Raw genomic sequence first — 19,773 nt, 5'->3', positions numbered from 1 at the left:
CCAGCTTCCGCACTTCCGATTTACAAGCACGACCAGTCTAGTCTGCTTAACTAGATTCCTGGAGCAGCAACGTTGAAATCCCATTTTAATTTAATTAAAATTCGATCATCCCGACTACAGCATAGGCTTTGCCGGTCGACAATCGATCTTCAGGGAGGAGGAGCGGCGTAAAACCTCATCATCATAACCCCCAGATACTTTCCTTATGCTTCCGGGTGAGAATCCCAGCGAGGCGTCAAGTCGGCGTCAACCAACTCTAGGGATCCATAAAGCGAAATTGAATTAACAAGAACACCGACTACTGCAGCAGCAACCGACCGCATCATAAACCCACAACAATTCATAAATGTGTCCTCGTTCCGACTGAGGAGGATAACTTTTAACTGTGAAGATTAGATTTAATTAACGGCATTAGCCGCAGACAATTTTGATAACACCAAGTGATTGAACTTTATATCCATGTCAGAATAAGTAAATTTTTCAGAATTTCTCCAATCTCGAATCGTGTTTCGCATTTAAAAACACTTGCAAAAAGACCTTCTTAATAATTCAAAAATTTGTTGCACCTGGATACTTATAGGTATTTATAAACTTAACCTTAGTGACGATTTTAAGAAACATTCTTATTCGCTTACCTTGGAGCAGGTTCTCCTTCTGCCTCGCACTCGATGATGAAAGGTTTGTCGTTTTCGCCGCTCTGGGCCACCTGGAACAGCATTTCATCCGTGGGTGGTTGCTTAATGATCCGAGGCGGGGAATGAACTAGAGGGAACGGGAAAGAAACGAAAGATTTGAGATTTAAAAAAAGCCAAAATGATGGATGACAACTGTTAAAATGTGATGTTTAAACATTTTCTTTTGTCGATGTGTCATGAATTAAGTCACTATTAAAATTTTTCCTGAAGGAACAAACACGAAACAAGTTAAGCCCTTCTTGTCAGTTTCTATAGTGTCAATTTTTTACTATAGTATATAGATTAAATCACTCTCCCAAATCTCACGGTAGTATACATTGTACTTTTTTGTTATTCTGATTTTTTCTTTGTTTTCCAACACATTTCGTCAACTTGTACCCACAATTTTGAAGAAATTTTACCGTAAGCTATTCTTACCGAACATATATTTAATGGAAGGAAATTAATACCGGTTATAGTAAAAAATATTCTAATAAAATTACAAGGATTCAAAAATTTTACATTTTTTGAATTTGTTGAGAGTTAGGCCGCGTTTTCACAAAACTCAATATTTATGTACCTATGTGTCGTATTGATGCGTTCATTTTAAAAATTTGATAAATACACATTTTTAATGATAGTTTAAATTTCCAAAGTATCAAAATATATTTTTTTCAAATATAATAAGCTTGTTCTTAACTCTAAGAATCTTTAAAGTACTTTATTTTGTAATTTTAATAACATAACTAAGGTGAAATTAATGTACTCATCAATTTCTAAAAGCCGCTAGAAGTAGACTTTTGACGTATGTATAATGATGAAGTTTGAACTTTTTGACACTGAAAACAGTATCGAAAAGCAGCAATCAACGTATTTATCCAACTTGGCAAGCTTCGTTGGATAAATTAGCGACTCTTGCTGAAAAAATCCACTTTTTGCTATTTTTATGCATAAATAACTTTTTCGAAAACTCAAAAATATTTTTTAAGCTCCAATTATGTTTTTAATGTCAAATCGGAAAAAGCAAATGGATTTATGCATGAACAGAGTTTTTTTTTATATTTTTTATGTGATTGAATAATTTTCACTATTTAAGATTACAAGGTAAATTGATTTAACACTAGAAGGACCGGCAAATTGAATATACCTATTCGGACCGTGACCAGTCAAAATGACTGGTAAAGGAAAAATTTTTTATATCATAATATTTTTAACTTTTTTCTTTTGAAATTATTTTGATATTAATTCGATATCATTTTTGTTATAAAATGGAAATATTTTTTCACCATGGGTGCACGGAATCACCTCATTTTCGCATAGTTGACGAATGCGTGTATGTCATAAAATGAATATTTCAAATAATTATTAAAAAATAAAAACACATTATCAATTTAATTATAAAATCATGTTAGATGGCTATGAGTATTGACCATGGGTGCACGGTTTCACTTCAATTTTGTTTTTGTAGATATTTTCTAACATCCATTGCTCTGAAATTTTTCAACACGTTGCCTATAAATTATACCTGATATTGTAGGTTTTGAAGCATACTTTTTCTATAAGTAGAGCAATTCACCATGGGTGCACGGATTCACCGCCATTCATAAAAAATCAATTTTTTTGCATGCTAAAGGTAAAGAATATAGACTTTTATAGATTCAAATGGAAATTTGTGTTATATACATGGTTTTTCCTATGGGTGCACGGATTCACTGCGTTTTAATCAAATATTGGACTTTTTGCAAATTTTTAAAAAGCATTTTTACAAATCTTAACTAAACCAAAGTCGAAACCATGTCTTTCATGTTGAGACATAATGATTTAAATAACGATTTTTATTTTAAGTTCCGTTTTTTCATACCTGGAAAAGAAATATTTTATTTATATCTTGAAATAATAAATTTATTTATTTATTATTAAAAAGCAGGTTTTTGCAATCGAATATTTATCTGTTAAGATCTGATCAACATCCAAGAAATTGGAAAACGGTTACCATGGACGTAGTGAATTTTAGGAATTATATGCATCAAGTTATATCGTGCGACGGAAAACAGTGAAAATAAAAATAATGAATCAACATTGTCAAATGTACACGTTCTTTTGTTTTTCCTTAAAAAAAATTTGTGTTCTGAAGCAAGTTGAAAACTATTTATTTCTATATAATTTTCAACGGTGAATTTACAGCCAATCCGTGCACCCATGTTGAAATATCTTAGCGCCGATGTGATCTATCAGATAGGCTGGCGCGAGTCTGGTCTAGGTATGCCAGGCGTACTGGGTTCAATTCCTGGTATCGGCAAGAAATCACTTGGGTTCAAACCCCATAAGTTGTTGACAGGTAAGATGTGTTTCCTCTTATAACTGACTATATAATAAGAATGTTCAATCAGTTGCCAGCTGGCCAGGTATATACACGGGTGCCGGAATACCTGTAAATGAACTTGCATTGGACATTTGTCGAACCTAATAATCTAAGAATGTATGTGAATACATACTTGGGCAGAAACTGCGGTGAATCCGCGCACCCATGGTGGATAACCAACATATAATAATTATTCCGTGCTCCCATGTTGAAATATCATTTGAATTATTAAATTTCATAGCCAATGACTTCAAATTTGAATAAATGAGTACACAATTCATAATTATTGTACTCGTTCTAGTTTAGTATAAAACATATTTATCACCTGAAATGATTCGATTTCTCGAATGGACAATGGACATGTATTTTTTTTTTTTTTTTTTTTGTCTTTATTTGAGAGGTTTTCAGCCGCAGGCTGGTTCGCCTCTGAATGGACATGTATTAAATATAACATAACTTTTACAAATCTTGATGAAATTTCGTCAAATTTTGACAGAATGTTGGATTATAGTTGAGCAACAAAACGGACTAAAAAAATTGGGAGTCAAGTGCTTGAAGCGCCACACAGCGGTCAATCCGAGAACTTTTTCTACAAATTTTCATGACTTCGCATCGAAAATCAATAATTTCATTACGAATGACACACTCCTGTCCACCATAAATCAACTAGGGCTCATTGTCTTGAATGTAGGTTGCAAATGAAACCAAAAGCAAGCGAAAAAAATGTATCTTGTTTGAGTTATAGGGTTGTGAATTTTACCAGTCATTTTGACTGGTCACGGTTCGAGTGTCCATGGCGAAATTTTTCTCGCTTATTAAAAGAGCTTGTGAAATAAAAAATACACAGTTTTGTAGAGATTCAAAATTCATGAAAAGTCGTATTTTTTGCGAGTTTTTAGAGCGTAGTGTTTAGAAGATATTCAACAAAAAAAGTATCCAACCAGTCATTTTGACTGGTGCGGTCTTTCTAGTGTTAACAATATACATACACCTAAGCACATTAATTAAATTTGATTTAACAAGAAAAGAAAATTAAAGAAAGAAAATTAGTGAGTCATATAACTCTGTTGTTAAAACGCTTGAGTCTTCTGAGCTTATGGCAGCAAATTCAAGCTGAGAAATAAAAATCGAGAAGTATTAGGATTGATAGGTTATCTAATGCCAGTCCGCCAACTGAGTCGTAAATATAAAGTTTTTAATGATATAAAAATGTTATGGATCATTAAATTTTTTTTAAAAGAAAGTTTATAAACATTAAAGAGCACGCCAGAAATTGCCGGAATGCTCAGTATGATGTAATTTTTACACTCCTTCAATTCAAAACTTTCTTAAAGAATTTGAAAATTATTATGAATTATCCTTCCAAGAAAATAATAAAGTTTAAATTTCGCACTGCTTAATGAATTTATGAAAAAAAATCGTCAAATGCTCAATTTTTTAACTGTTATAATGTTATAAATATTTGTTATAATATTATTTATGCAAACATCAATATGATTTTTTGTGAAAATAAAGCTTTCGGAATGATACGTCGATTTTTGGTTTGTAATGTCAACTAACATTATTATAGTTTTTTGTCTAAGGATGTGTCCTTTAGGAGAAAAATATTGCGACACAAAAGATTTCTTAAATTCAATTTGAATCGTCATCTTGAAATCTTGAAGTACTTGCATTGCATCATTTAAAAACCACATTATGATATCATGTGGTACATCTAAGTTGATGTTCTGGGTCTCAAATTCTCTTGGAGATTTCCAAATCCTTTCAACTAATCAGAACCAAAACTTCCATTTGTTAATAGAACAATTTTGGGTTCAAAAGTTTTTAGAATCTTAAAATTATTGTAAGGAAAACATGTTTTCCGAGACTTTAGGTTACATTTTTTCGTAAAATAATTACAAAATATTTTAAATGCAAATATTTTGTCATTTTCAAACTGCGTTGGAAATCAATAAAGCATAAGGTAGTTTTTTGAAAATTTTTATTAATTCTTCAAAAAATCATATTAGATTTGTTAGAGTTGGACGTAAAAATATAGATTCATTGTAATTTTTTCCTCCATAAATCTAAAAATGAAAGTTGCAATCAAAAGGGCTGGAAAATGGTAAGTTTTGCCAAATATTTGATGATACAGATGATACTTTTTATAGATTTCTCATGTAGAAGTTTACTATATGTTAATTCAAAATCTGGTAAAATTTCAATGCTATTATTTGATTTCACTTGGGAAGTTATAAAGTTATAAATGTGCATTTGAAAAAAGTTTAATCAATTTTAAAAAATCTCGAAAAAAAATTAATAAAATTGCCACAATGAACCAAATTTAATTTTTGTAAATGATTCCGATAAATCATTATATTCAGAGAACTAAACAAGCTTATTTTGTGCTGTTAATGTATTTTACTTTTAAACTCGGCGTTGAACTCAAGTTCTTAAATCCATAAATGTCGATATTGGGTTCAAAACTCAATAGCTAATTCGAACTTTGAGTTTAAATTTTGAATTCAAAATCCTATGACTTAAACTTAGAAATTCAGATTTAATTAATTGCATAAATAGAATTACTATTGTTTGGTTGTTTTTGTTTGACTTTGAATATAGATATATAGTTTTTGAATGTTATTTGAATGATTATTTCTGAAATCATAGTACTGTGTACTAGTTACTGAATTATGTGTATAGATTACTAGCTTCTTAGTTTTGGTTTTATTTATGTTCTAGAATGAGTATGTTTAATCCAGATAATTAGTCTGAATTTAAAATCTAAAGCTTTGTTATATTTTTATATTTGAAATTTAATTTTTAGTCTGATTACAAAACTTGAAATCTCAAACTTATACGAGAACCTTTTTAAAATTCATCTGCTTCAGTCTAACTTATGAATGCATGATTAAAGTCTTAACACAGAAAACTTAATTCGACCTTCTTAATTCTGAGTTCTGAATCAAATCTGTATTCAGAATCTAAATTTGAAATATCATACTGAGCCTGAATTTAAAATCAAATTTTTCTATAAGGAACACCGGGACAAGTGCAAACATTCAACTTTTATCTGTTACAAAAAAAAAATTCTTCTTTTAAAAATTGTTGTTTGGGCCCAAACAAACAATCTGATGTAGCTAAACTAAACTTTCTTTAAATTATTCACTAAAAACACTGCACTGTTTGATTACACACGAATTCAAGTACGTACTAGACATGAAAAGTGTGTTCTTATTTAACATATTTTGACTACAGACTACAAAAATGGCATTCAAATCTGATTTTTCGTTTAAAGGTGAGTGTTTGGGACCGATATTCGAGTGAAAGTCGGTGGCCGAGTGGATAGCGTGGTGACACGGTAATCGCATGGACCACCTGAGGCATGGGTTCGATTCCCACCTTGGTACTGGGTGTTAAATGTTAATCTTAAGTTGTCCATGTTTATTCAGTCTGTGAGCCTAAATCGGCTAAGACGGTGTATGTCTTTTTTTTTTTTAAAGAAAGCAGAAAATTTATCATAAATTTTCAGTACATTCTGAAAGTTGTGAAAATAATATTCACTCTAATCAACCCACACAGCGGGCAAGTGCAAACGACACTGTCGGGGTAAGTGCAAACGGACTTTTAAGTCATGTCACATCAGCCATTTCATAAATCTCCAAAATGGTTCAGCATAATATTAGGATGGTCAGAAGGGGGAAGTGTTGTATCTGTAGTGGATATTCAGGAAAACAGCAAATATATCAACAAAAGTTGATAAAACATACCGGAACATGTATCAAATCCATTTTAAAACGTATCTGTGAATTAGTTTGGAAAAAGCATTGCGTTTGAATTTCCCCCAAACGGGGCGAGTGCCAACTTAGACTTTTTTCGCTTAAGTACCGTTGCTTTTTAACAATTTTTTTAAATTTTTTACTTTCAACGGGAATTTGTTTAAAACTATTTTAGTGATGCAACAAACGATAACTGATAATTTTTGTAGATATACGTATTTTTTAGGACATGTGAAAGTTTAACTATGGAGCAATCCGTTTACACTTGCCTCGGTGTACCTTTTCAATTCTACATCCAAAATTTGGATTCTGAAATTAGGATTTCGAACAATCCAGGCTTTAATTTCAAGCATTCGGTGGAAAAATTAACGTTGAAGAATGGAAACACGCATAAACTTTCCCCATTTCGTATTTTCATCAATTTAATTAACGTCTATGTCGAATTTTCAATAAAAGTTTACTCTTGATTAACTTTAACCTTTTCTATAAGTAGTATATTTTTAACTGATTTTGCGCCCGCACACCTCAACGAGTTTGACATGCCCGATTTGAATGATCTCAGGCTTTTAACCATTGTTTTGATTTTCAAGTGGGTTTTGATTAAGTCAAATGTGGTGAATTAAATAAAAAATCCTAAGTAGGTTGAGCTCCCAGATTCCTAGAAATCATGCAATTTGGGACACCCACTGTCTATCTCGCGTGCTTCAAATCGGCAGTCTCGCAAATTTTTGATAAAATTATCGTCTTGCGAGCACATTGAAATTCATCAGAAAACGATAACTTGTCTTTCTATGATTTATTGTAATAAGTGAGAACTTTCAATTGGGGTTCGAACATTTCATGATCTGTTGCGATAAATATCCATTCAACGTTAATCTCGCGGTTATGTCGTATACACAACACATTCAACTGTATTCATTTCAAATGACTTCACTTAACGTAAAAACAATGGCCCTTACTCGGCGCCGCGCGTGAGGTGACGATTGTCGAGTCACCCGAGTCACTCGGTTTCAGTTGTCACTTTGTCCGATAAGCGTCACTTTGGATGGACTTTTTTCCCAGTCAAAACATAACTAATTCTACCACTTTGACAAATGTGTTCATTCAGTCACTCACCTAGGAATGAACCTCTGTCACTTTATCCACATCGACTCCAGGAATAAGGTGATAAATCTCACGATGACTCCGTGGTGACTCGACTACCGTCACCTATCGCGCGGCGCAGAAAAGGGCCAATATCAAATACATAAAAGAACAGATCGAGGAGAACGAGCATAATCTCGATATTACTGTGGAATCGAAGCTGGTATGGAGTATGATCCTGATCCAGACCCTTACTCTTATTCTTATCTTTAAAATGATCCCGATCGGAAATCTGATTATGATCATGGATATGATGCTTATGAGGAAACTAATTCTGCTTCTGATGGTAAATCTGGATTCTTGGTCTTGGTCCGGAATATTTTACTGGTCATGTAATTCATCCAAAAACTAATCCTTAAGGAAGCATGATAGTGATCAAGTATCCGCTATGTTGCGAAAATCACTCAAAAAAGCAACCAAGAATCGTTTCCTTCTAGCAAATTTCTTTTTCGACTGCTGTGAAAAGCATGTGGTGAAAGTTTCCGTTGAATATTTGTCGAACATCAATATTTACTAGTAGATATAAAAAATATATCATGCCCCTTCGGGTGCGTCTTTTTGATGTTCATAACGTGGTCAATGATCGACATTTTTGATGATTCAGTTTAAAGGTCGCTCATTCAATAATTCACAAACGTCTATCCTCACTTTATTCTGTACAATTTTTGTAACTGACAGACGATCATGAAAGTATTAGTAGGAAAATGTTATATGTGCCGGAATGCCCCATGCCAAATTTCAACTCACATGCAAAGATTTCACTCCGCATTTGTTTTTCTTCTTTAGATTGCACACATTTTATTTGAAGATCGTAAGATGACATAAGTTATAACATAAAATTTGTAAGGGATATGTTACGTTAAAAACGCTGAATCTCGAAAGCAGTTTGCACAGCTTCAAGCTGTGATTTAATTTAGACTTTAGTTGCATGTTTTAGAATTTTGAATTACAATGTTTCTTACATTTTCAGTGTTCAGCTGTTACTTCACACCCGAACAAGTTAGGGTAATTGAGGTTATGTACAGTGTGTGTTTCTGTAAATTTAGCTTTAGTTTAGGAAAAGTTTCAAATTTTAATTTAGAATAACAAATACCTTCGCGATTACTTTAGGCCTGGCTATCCTTTTCATTTATCGCTCTTAAACGAAATCTATTAACTATCCAGCTACTTTAGCTGTGATTCAGTGGAAACGAGGTTGCTGGAACCGGCATTTTAGGTTAGGAATAATGAATTTAGGAATTTAACAAATTATACCTTTACGCTGTTGTTGCTCTGGTTCTCGCGCAACGCGATACGCGATGAACAAGAACGCGATAGCGAGCCGGATCAAAAAACTTACACTGAACTATATATTCTTAACTAAACCACAGGATAAAAGGAATGCATGTCCACGAATGAAGGCCACGAGTCAAAAAAATTTAGTTAAGGGTGCCCACGATGAAATTGCCACACTATAAAATTGCTCTAACTAAATTTTCAACCGCTGGGTAGAATTTAATAAAAAATTTGGGTGAATTAAGTTCATAGCGCCTCACCACGAGAACAAGGATCTCTCGCATCGTTCCATCGCTAAAACGTTGGGAGCCGCGAATTCCTCGGTGTCGCGAGTGATCAAGCGGTTCGAGGAACGATTGACCATCGATCGGAAGCCCAGAAGTGAAGGAAAAAGTATTCCGCACAACACCGAACGCCTTCGTTCGGGATGTGGCTAAAAAGCTGCACCTAAGCCGAAGTTTTGTCCAGATAAGGATAAGTTCAGCCTAACGGAGCATGTCCTTCCTCTCCTGAAAGCCCACAACGTCCCAACAATCTTCTGGCCGGATTTGGCCTACTCCAAGGACGTGCTGAAGTGGTTCCGCCCCATCGAGAAGTACTGGGCGATTATGAAGCAGCACCTTCTTAAACGACCTAAGGTAGTGAAGACAGTCGTGGAACTGAAGAAAGTATGGATTTACATGCAAAAAAGTGTTGATTCACTGGTTGTGCAGAATCTTATGGCCGGGGTTAAGGCCAAGGTGCGGGCATTTGCGTATGGACTGTGAATAAAATACGAGTAAAATGGTAAAATGAAGATTAATAGTCCTTTCCATCACCTACGAAAATGTGACTATTTTCAGGTACAAAGATGTACCAAGCGATTTTCATAACATCAGTATTGAAGATTAATAGTTATTTTTTAATCCCTGAAAATTTTATGGCAATCGGATGAAAACACGAATTTTGCGAATCAGTTTTGTGTGTGGCAATTTCATCGTGGACACCCTTTATCAAACTGAGAGGAAACGGAATTTACCACCTTGGTATAATTAAAAAAACCAGTCGATCCTCGGGATTTGTTCGTTTTGTATTCAAGTACGTTTAAGATTATTAGGTCAAGTGTCTGTTTTATCTGGTCGAACATTTTTGAAGCGAAAAATAACCTTTACTGAAAATATTTTCCAGGAATTATTTGTTTCTTTTTTATAGATGAGCAATCTGAATCCAGTAATATAAAATCAATATCAAATTTACATATTTACTTACTTATACTGTGCACGATGACCGCATTGAGGATGACCAGCAGGGCCAAACCACTGGCCCGCCGGCAACTAACTGTCCACATAATGCTGTTGCTTTTCTTCCCAAGATTTTATTTAGGAACTAACTGGATAGCACCTTAACTATAGGGAGATTAAAACTATCCGATGCAACACTTCACAGCTTTCAAACACATTAAAACTCTACCCAATAAAACTTCACTACACAATTCTCTAGCTGCTAGCTAAGGTGTTTCGAATCTTCGAAGAGAAGGACTCTGAAAATAGAAAGAGAAAAATTCGTTTGATTAGACTCGATGGATATAAAATTAAATTGATCGTATATGGTTGTCGTGTGAAGCTGCTACACGCAATAACATCCGACGTACGGGCGAAACATAACCTACATACATATAAGGCATCCACTCAATTATTATCGTCAACAAGCAATGAACTTGAATCTTCGGTCGGATTCAGAAGTGTTGATTCCACAGCAATTGGTATGCCCCGCTCAATGAGCAACAATCTTTTGAGCAAACGATTACCGAGACCAAGACACAGGAAATAAAGGTTCACTCAGTGATTCCGTTTTTTTTTGTTATGCAAAACTAAATTGCACTTCTGCTTGGTAGCTTGGAAGGTAGTTCAAAATTATAAAGGGTGGAAAACGACAATCACTCAGATTAAACTTTGTTAGAAATGATTTCAGGGATAATCAAATTAATTTTCGTTAAAGATAAATATAACCATAAAAATTGCTCTCACACTTAAGTTTATGTGTGGTGTTATTAAGATTACTCACGAAGAAACTGATGGTTTAATGTAATTTACATAGATGATGACGAACTGATCAATCTAGAAAATATACAGCATCATTGACGCGGGAAACAGAGAATGAGATCATACGTCAAAGTCAAACGGTGGTGATGGAATATTTATTTATTTGCAATGAATAATGTGGCTACGTTTGATTTGTTGTTTTTTTTTTGCTGTTCCGCAACTCGGAAGTCCACAATAATCCAAATAACATTGGACACTTAGTAAAATACTCTGCTTAATAATTAAAGTTTTGTGTATAGATGTTGTGAGAAAATATACAATTTCTAAGTAAAATCATTAATCGCTTCTAAGTCGCTTATAATTTGATAAATATGTCTTTGATTGTGCATTTCAAAGGACAGATCTAATTAAAAGATCAATCGATCTAGTTAAGCCAACGCCCAACAAACTAAGAACGACCTGCTTAGGTAAGATGAACATGTGGACAGTAAAAAAATGACAGCACAGTCATTACCGCGTCATCACTCACGAATAGCTTTTCAACAGCATCTCTTCACTATGGCAGTTCAAAGGAAAACCAAAGGCGGACGAACAAAGTCTTGAACCATTAAACACGATATGACGACGATGATTTCATCGCCTAGCAATCCCGGTCAGTTCTGGGAACCAAACTACGAAATGACTTCAGCATAGTTTTCAACTTTTTCGGGTTACAAGCGAAGCAAATGATTCAAATTCGCTTTGAACCGAAGAAATCCTCAAAAGTAAATTTTGTTTACATTCTGCTATAGCGAGACAGTCTGGCATGACGCCTATGTTTTCTCACGCAAAAAAAAAACATCAGAGACCAGTTACAGAATTTCTACCTTGAGCATTACATGCCTACATGATACGCTTCGTGCATAGAGAAATGTTGAACTTGAGTTCAAGTTTTTTTGCTCAAAATATTTTATCCTGTCTGGCAACGGATGTAAGGTGAAGACATAAAATTCCGATCGAATGACTGCGTCGCCAAGATGTAACGCGTAAATTTGACCGAAATTCGACGCTCTCTTGAACTGTGTTAACGAAATACATATGTACGTACGTAGGAACATGCGAACACGAGATGGGTATGTTTACGGGACAATTTAGTTGGCAATGAATTTTTATAGAATATTTGTAAGGGCGCTGCTGGCGTATGGGTTTTGATGCCGGCCAGAAATGTTCTCACCACTTTCTGCAGCTAAATGCCGGTCAAGGTACGAAATCCATGAAATTAGTGGCCAAGGTTGTTTGATGTTTTTTTATAGCTATTATTGACACTAAGGAATCAAATTGACCACAGCTGATATTGATAACTGGGTTATCATTTTACATTTGTGTTCAATATACGTTAACTGCTTTAACGAATCCAAAGACGAGCAAGATAACTGACCCAATTTTGTTTTCTTTACATGAGTTCAAACTCTGTGCACTGTGCATATTAACTGTCAGTCTATCCAAAGAGAAAATGTACAGATAGGACTGACTGGTGGTTTCTTCCAAATATTAGCTCCAATCACGGTCTGTGCCTCATCCTGCAGTAATTAGAGACAGAAAAATCAGAGATTACATAAAATATCAGTTTTCTAAAAGCTAGAGGGCGAACGTGAAATCATTGCGACGCCAAAAATGTCATGCCAATTTTCTTATAATGTTTAGAATCGAACCAATATTTTAGGGTAGTTTCAGACATATATGTATTTCAAAAATCAAAAGGAAAGTTAATCGATGGAGCCTTGAGTGTAAAATTGAACGCATTTTTTCTTGATGCCCTCCATCAAAGTCTTTCCAGTGTCATGCGGTACCAGTTTCTCAGTTTTTTTTCCATTTTCTTAACACGTTCGTCGCCTTGGGACCCATATTCGGGTGACAGGTGTATTTCCTGGGAGGCCACGTCACTTCAAAAACGTGTGACGCTCTCTTAATAAATTTATCCGCTCAGTTTAGCCGCACGATGCAAATATTGGAGTCCTCCCACTTTTCTTCCTCGCTCCGAGAATTTCTTCGGGCCCAGCTAGTAAAACTACCAAACTGAGCGTAGCGACGAACGTGTTAACATGTCCTTCTCGTCTTTGACTGTCTTCTTGCTCTTCTGAAGTTCCAGCTTCATAATTGCCCAGTACTGCTCCACCGGCAAGCTCCGGACAGTTTAGCGGGTTCACGTTTTTTGGAACAAAATGGACAAAATTGGCCTCATGCCACTCTAGGACACTTCTAGAATAGTGGCATGATGCCAAATCTGGCCGAAATAGCGGAGTTTCGCCGTGCTGCGGCAAGAATGGCAAATGGCGCTTCTCAGATTTGTAGATCTCGCCATTTACTGTGCCCTTTGTCACGAAAAGCTCACTCCTCAGTCCGCAAGAACAGATGGCCTACCAAACGATATATTTGGAGGCGAACTTCGACATTTTCTTCTTCTTTTTAAATTTGTCGTCCACATCAAACTTGCTCTTGCCGGTGAAAAACTCCAACCCCGGAAATTGCTTAAAATCGGCTTTTATATACGTTTCGTCATCCATTACACAGCAGCCATATTTTGTCAGCCTTTTCTCGTAGAGCTTCCGTGCCCGAGTTTTAGCCGTCGATTGTTGCCGTTCATCGCGGTTTGGGAAGTTCTGTACCTTGTATGTATATAGTCCAGCTCTTTTCTTTGCATCCTGGACGTAGTTCTGCGACATGCCGATCTTTTTAGTGGCTTGTGATATAGCTCAGTTGGCAAGTCAGTTGCTTCCTGGCCGATGTCCGTGAGTTCGAGCCCTAGAGTAAACATCGATCACTGTCGTACCGGATAAGTTTTTCAATGACTTGTCCGCCAACTGCATCGTTGATATAAGTCGCGAATGACATAAAGATGTTAAAACGACTATAATCGAAACAAAAAAAATGCCAATTTTTTTTAGCCAAATCATGGCTTGAGACATTGGGATTTGCTTTAGGCATCCAACGTCAACCGCTCCTGGAACCGCTTCAACACTTTGGAGACGGTTGAGGGTGAATGTTCAACATGTTTCCCAACTATAAAATCCCGGGAAAAAGAAAAAAAATCCCAACTACCGGTGCGACAGGTCAGGAAATTCCAGGTGTTTTCAAAGAATTTGTTCGCTCGACTCGCCTTGGTTCACCTTCATTTTCGTTGAATCGAAAAAAACGGCTTCGAGTTTGACAGCAAGTAAACAATACACAGCAATGCGAAAGTGTGCAAAATTTGTTTGTTTTTTTACTCAATGGTAAAAAAAGTTATGCCCTGTTGAAATTGTCACAATAATTTCGTGTTCGCCCTTTAAACTAGTCGTTCTAAAGATTCTAAGAGATACTTATACAACGTACAACCACGAATCAAGACTCTCCTCCAATAATGAACTTCATTGGAGGTGGAATTATCGGTATTAGATTCTATGCCGGACCGGCATTAACAAGCTTTCTAATAACTGGCATTGTCCTTCCAGCACAACCGCATTGCATACGTCTGGAAGAAATCAAATAAAACATATCCCACATCCTTATCACCAGACAAAGCCGGATGGAAAAAATTGTTTAGCAGTAAGAATATTTTCGAATGATGTGCGAGCGCTGAGTGTTGTGTAAACATTCTTTGTTTCCAACCCACAAAAAGAAAACACCAGCCAAGATGAGCTGTGCGTGTGAACCGGCCGGCAAAAGAGAAGAGTTTCTCCGTTCCCACACCATTCTCTTCCCATTCTCATCCCTTTCCCATCAAAGACAAAGGAAGATGAACCACCGGTCAAACGACAGTCGGTCAATGCAGTGCGTTTTTTTGATAATCAGCGGTGGCAGAAGGATTACACAATAAACTTTCGTTTGCTAACCGACTTAGATGGTGCACTGGGTAAGATATCGGACTGACAAGCCGATTGAGATGTTGCAGTGAGTTCGATTTTCACTATAGTTTTTTTTGTGAAGAATTATCCAATGGGATGAAAATCCCATAAAAAGTTTTTCTTGTTTCGCTTGAATGTAGAGTTCAGCCATCATTTAGTTCCAGCAGTGCTTTTTCAATCATATCATCTTTGGTACAGTACACTTTTCAGTGCATTTTCGGCTCAGAGATTTGCTAAATAGGCATTGGATTTTTGCAACCTCTCCTATGGGTGTACGTACATTCAAATGTACCTTCAAGGCTCTAAATTCCACTTGTAGCCTAACAATTAGTATAGAGTCTCCTCATACCATTCGCGGTTTACTGCAGACTCCAACTTCTTTGCAAGGTTATCATAATCCAGACTAATTCATTGCTGATCCAAACGCTAGCATTTTCACATATTCCCTGCACCACGTTATCGGCTGCCGTGCCGATTCTGCGAACTTATCTGGAAACAGTAAGTATTTTGGCGAAATGATGCGAATCTAAGTGCTTTTCACGAAACTAGTGACTGTAAAAAATAAAATTTTTGAGTCCAAAAGCTTTTTCAAGAACATAAATTTTAAGCTTCTGAGTAACTGTTTTCAGGAACTTTCGGTGCCCTAAATATTTGTAATTTATTGATTATCAACTTAAACGTAGCCTGTTAGTTACAATTAACTTTATAGTCAGGTTAAAGAAAACATAAAAAAATCTGTAGTCAAATTCGAGCCCCAATATAAACATTTTGTTCCTAAAGTTATAAAACTCCTGAGAATATATTGTAGCACGTGTACGTACAAAACTGAGAAAGAGAAAAACGTGTTTGCGAAAGTGACGAATATAGTGTAGCTACAATGTTTGATATAGGCCTACAACATCCATGAAGTCACAGATATTTGTCGCTGCTAAAGTTTTCCTAAGGTGCGGCAATGCAAAGGTGACGACATCATTTTTGATACGCTCTTGCTTTGGGTACTTCAAAGTAACGTACCTAGTAAGCGTGTGCGTGTATGTGTGTACAAATGGGTGTCGGCTCCAGCCATGTTAGACGCGTCATCTTTTAGTATTTCTCTTTGAGTCTCGTCATCAAAACAATATTCCATCAGGCGAGTGAGGCGATACCAGATCGAATATGCTAACTTTATGTGTTTACTACCAGCTAGCAGCAATTGACCGGTCGAATTTGCCTCGATGACATCACTCCGTTTTACCATCAGAGCAGAGCCAGCATGGTTGGGTCGAATATGCAAAATTGAGACCGTAATTAATGCAGCAATTTTTCCTTGTTCCCATGCTACCGCTTCCATGGTGAAAGCATCTTCGACTCAAGTGGAACTAACTAAAGGCAGAGTACAGCTCCGTTCCAAGTACATTTTACATCTTCTCGGTTTGATTATGCAATTATAGTATCAGGGTAAAGGGATAGTTTGACAAACATTACCCTTTCACAGTGTTTAAACAAGTCCCTGTCTCATGATTATTTAGAAGCATAAGGCAAAACTCCCCCAAAAACTAATCTGTTTTTTTCGGGTAGACACTCATACGTTTTCAACGACCAAGGGCTCCACATATGCAGAAACATAAAAAAAAAACGAACACATAGGCACAGGTTGTTTATTGAGATTTATGTCTCCACAGCCCGTTGGTCTGGAAGATAAATGTATTATGCCACGAGTCTCCGAAGTTGGTTTCTAGCTATTAATTTTTCATATCTTTACCACTGCTGGTCTGATAGACAAAGCGACTGATTGTGTACAATTGCAGTAGTGGCAGGTTAGGTTACGTATCTCTATGTTTGTATGTATGTCTTTGGTACAGCACGCCCTCGCATCATACAAACCGCCACACAGGTTCAAGCATTGGAACGAGTACTGGAAAGACTTATTTGTAAAGATAAACTGATTTCAACTGACGACACAGGAACCGGCCGGCGGCCAGAAGAAGCTATAGCGAAGAGCTGATGCTCGGCTCAGTTAAATAGGGTCAAATTGTGCAAGTCAATAAGGGGCATACATGTCGTCGCGTGGCACTAATTAACGCCCAGGGAAGAAACAATAAAGCGATGTTGCGGGGGAAAGAGAGGGAATGTTATAATGAAATTAATTCTACTTTCATTCATGTAGGGTTGAGTTTTAAGTTTTGGATATGAAGATATTCATATCAATTTTTAAAGTTTTGAAAATATGTCAAATGATTTACGTTTGACGGAATTTTTCGTGATACCTGCTAAGTTGGTAGTCAAAATGGATTTCTGTTGATCCAACAAGAGTTCAGACACTCGGCCGAAGGTCGTCAGATTAAAGGACGTTTTGCCTAAAATCGATAGATCAATTGCATTATTCGGCCGAATGGGTCAAAAGTTTGAGTTTACCAAATGGACTCTAAAGCAGATAGGCACTATCTTGAACGCTGAGGTTTCGGGTCCAGACGGTATTCCAAATATTCGAACTATTTGCCTATCTCTTTTCTGCAACAGCTTCAACTGAATGTTTTTCGCCATTCTGACTGGAAATTTTTTTCACTTCTTCTTAAATTTCAATAACTCTGACGATTCAGAGAGAAGAAATCAGCGATTTAACCCGAAATGGAGAAACCGTAGAAAACAATCTTCAATTTCGAAAATATCTGACAAACTTGAACCAAATTTGTCCAAAACTAACGAAATTCTGACACAATCTCAGGTGGCCTAATTATTATTGAAGTGCAGAAGTTTATTCTTAAATTCTGAGAAAATATTGAACGATTTTTTATTTCTGACAAATCAGACACCCTCGGGCCCATTTCCCCTAATACAGAATTATTATAAGCTGACACAGACTTAGACCGGTTGCTCTCTACGGGCACGAGACATGGATATTGCTCGAGGAAGACCTGCGTACACTCGGAGTATTCGAGCGACGAGTGTTAAGAACCATCTTTGGCGGCGTTCAGGAGAACGGAGTGTGGAGGCGAAAAATGAACCATGAGCTCGCGCGACTCTACGGCGAACCCAGTATCCAGAAGGTGGTGAAGGCTGGCCGCTGGGCGAGACATGTTGCGAGAATGCCGTACGACTGTCCTGCAAAACAGGTGTTTGCTACGAATCCGGTAGGAACAAGACGAGCGGGGGCACAACGAGCGAGGTGGTTAGACCAAGTGGAGCGTGATCTGGCGAACGTGGGGTGCCCGAGAAATTGGAGAACGGTTGCCATGGACCGAGTGAATTATAGGAATTATGTTCGTCAAGTTATGTCGTGAGACGGTATACTATGTAAATAAATAATAATCTACCTCCTGGATGGTTTCGACGGTAATGAAGGGCACGATATCATCCTCAAATCCAACTATCCTAGCGCATGCAGGTAGTTTCAGCGTTATCGCCTCGTTATACATGGCAATTCCAAAGCAGAGGTTCGAATATCGAACTCTCAACATACGGGGAAGAGGGGCTAAAAAAGTGCATTTTTTGCGTTACGTAATTAATGGATGCCGCGTTAGAAGCCATATCGAGTATGACCATTACGGGGATGCAATGCTCCGAGCGGCAAGTAATTACGAGTGTGGTAAATCCTTCGACATAGAGAGACAGCCTAGAAGCGGACCCAGATGAACAGTGAGACCAGCAAATATTCGGCAGCTTGGGTATCGAATCGCCTATTCCGCGATATGTTGATGAAGAACACTTGTTGCTATTGAAAAAGGGACACGACCAAAATCAGAAAGTAAGCTAGATATCTATAACCAATTGGCAAAATCTGCGGGGAGCGAGAAAGATGGATCATCGTTTGATCCCGAACGCCTGGTAATGGATTGGTAGACAGTTCCTGACTGGTCATGGGTGCTCTGAGGCCCAGAAAACATGAAATCGTTTCAGAAATGATACCTTGAGTCGTTTACAATGATGTTGCGAATCGCAATTCAAACTGCATAGTGAAAAGATCGTATAAATTGTCGTCTGAAGTCAGTTTAAATCGGATTTGATAGAAAGCCCGCCATGTTTGTAAATTTTGAAATGATTTTGCTCCCACGCGAGCTTTAAGTGAGAAAATCATCGTCATGTTCTCTCTGCAACCAGCAGTGCTGATGGCTGAAAATTTGATGGGAATTGAGTAATATTGAGCAATGAGAGAACTGGGAAATATTGTCGCTGGTAACGATTTGAAGGCTATGAGAGCTAAATTTTGTGCTCTCTTGCATTATTACGATAGGCAGTGTTCCGAATATCACTCATTTTCAATGAATGTTTCTGATTGCACTTCGCAGCTGAACGTACAACGGTCAGGTTTCGTTATTGATTGCTACTGGACCTACCCGATCATCGATCGTTCAATTCATCGCTAAAATACAGATCACCTCGTACGATGCTTGCTGTCAAAACAGTGCAGCACCATCATCAAATTGGAATCTCACCAATGCGCAATGCATATGGCGAATCTTGTTGGTCTTCGATCAGGAGTGAATGGATCAGGCAGTGAGTGAGTGATACATGAAGCCGATCATTAGCGTATTTTGTTTGATTTGATATATAGCAAATTAATAAATTTATTTGTTGTTATAACGTTTTTTAACATCAGTATGATCAAAATCAAATTGAAGTTGTGTTTGTGAGGGAAAGATGTTCACTTTCGCCATGTTTTTCAAATTTTACAAGTTCTCTTATTAAACTGTCGTCCGT

General features: G+C 36.7%; 1 long non-coding RNA gene across 1 annotated transcript in view; it reads right to left on the bottom strand.

Annotated features, from left to right (window-relative positions):
• Positions 1 to 632: 632 nt before the first annotated feature.
• LOC129738679 (uncharacterized) overlaps positions 633 to 19,773 on the bottom strand; it is a 64,478-nt gene continuing 45,337 nt past the window's right edge. The window contains exons 2-3 of the long non-coding RNA XR_008735591.1: positions 10,461 to 10,731; positions 633 to 762 (exon numbers count right to left, since the gene is read on the bottom strand). This is a non-coding gene — a long non-coding RNA (uncharacterized LOC129738679). The remainder of the gene's footprint in view (positions 763 to 10,460; positions 10,732 to 19,773) is intronic.

This window comes from Uranotaenia lowii, chromosome 1 (genome assembly GCF_029784155.1).
Source record: "Uranotaenia lowii strain MFRU-FL chromosome 1, ASM2978415v1, whole genome shotgun sequence".
In the NCBI taxonomy this organism is placed as follows: domain Eukaryota; kingdom Metazoa; phylum Arthropoda; class Insecta; order Diptera; family Culicidae; genus Uranotaenia; species Uranotaenia lowii.
This window is presented reverse-complemented; position numbering and strand designations above follow the sequence as displayed.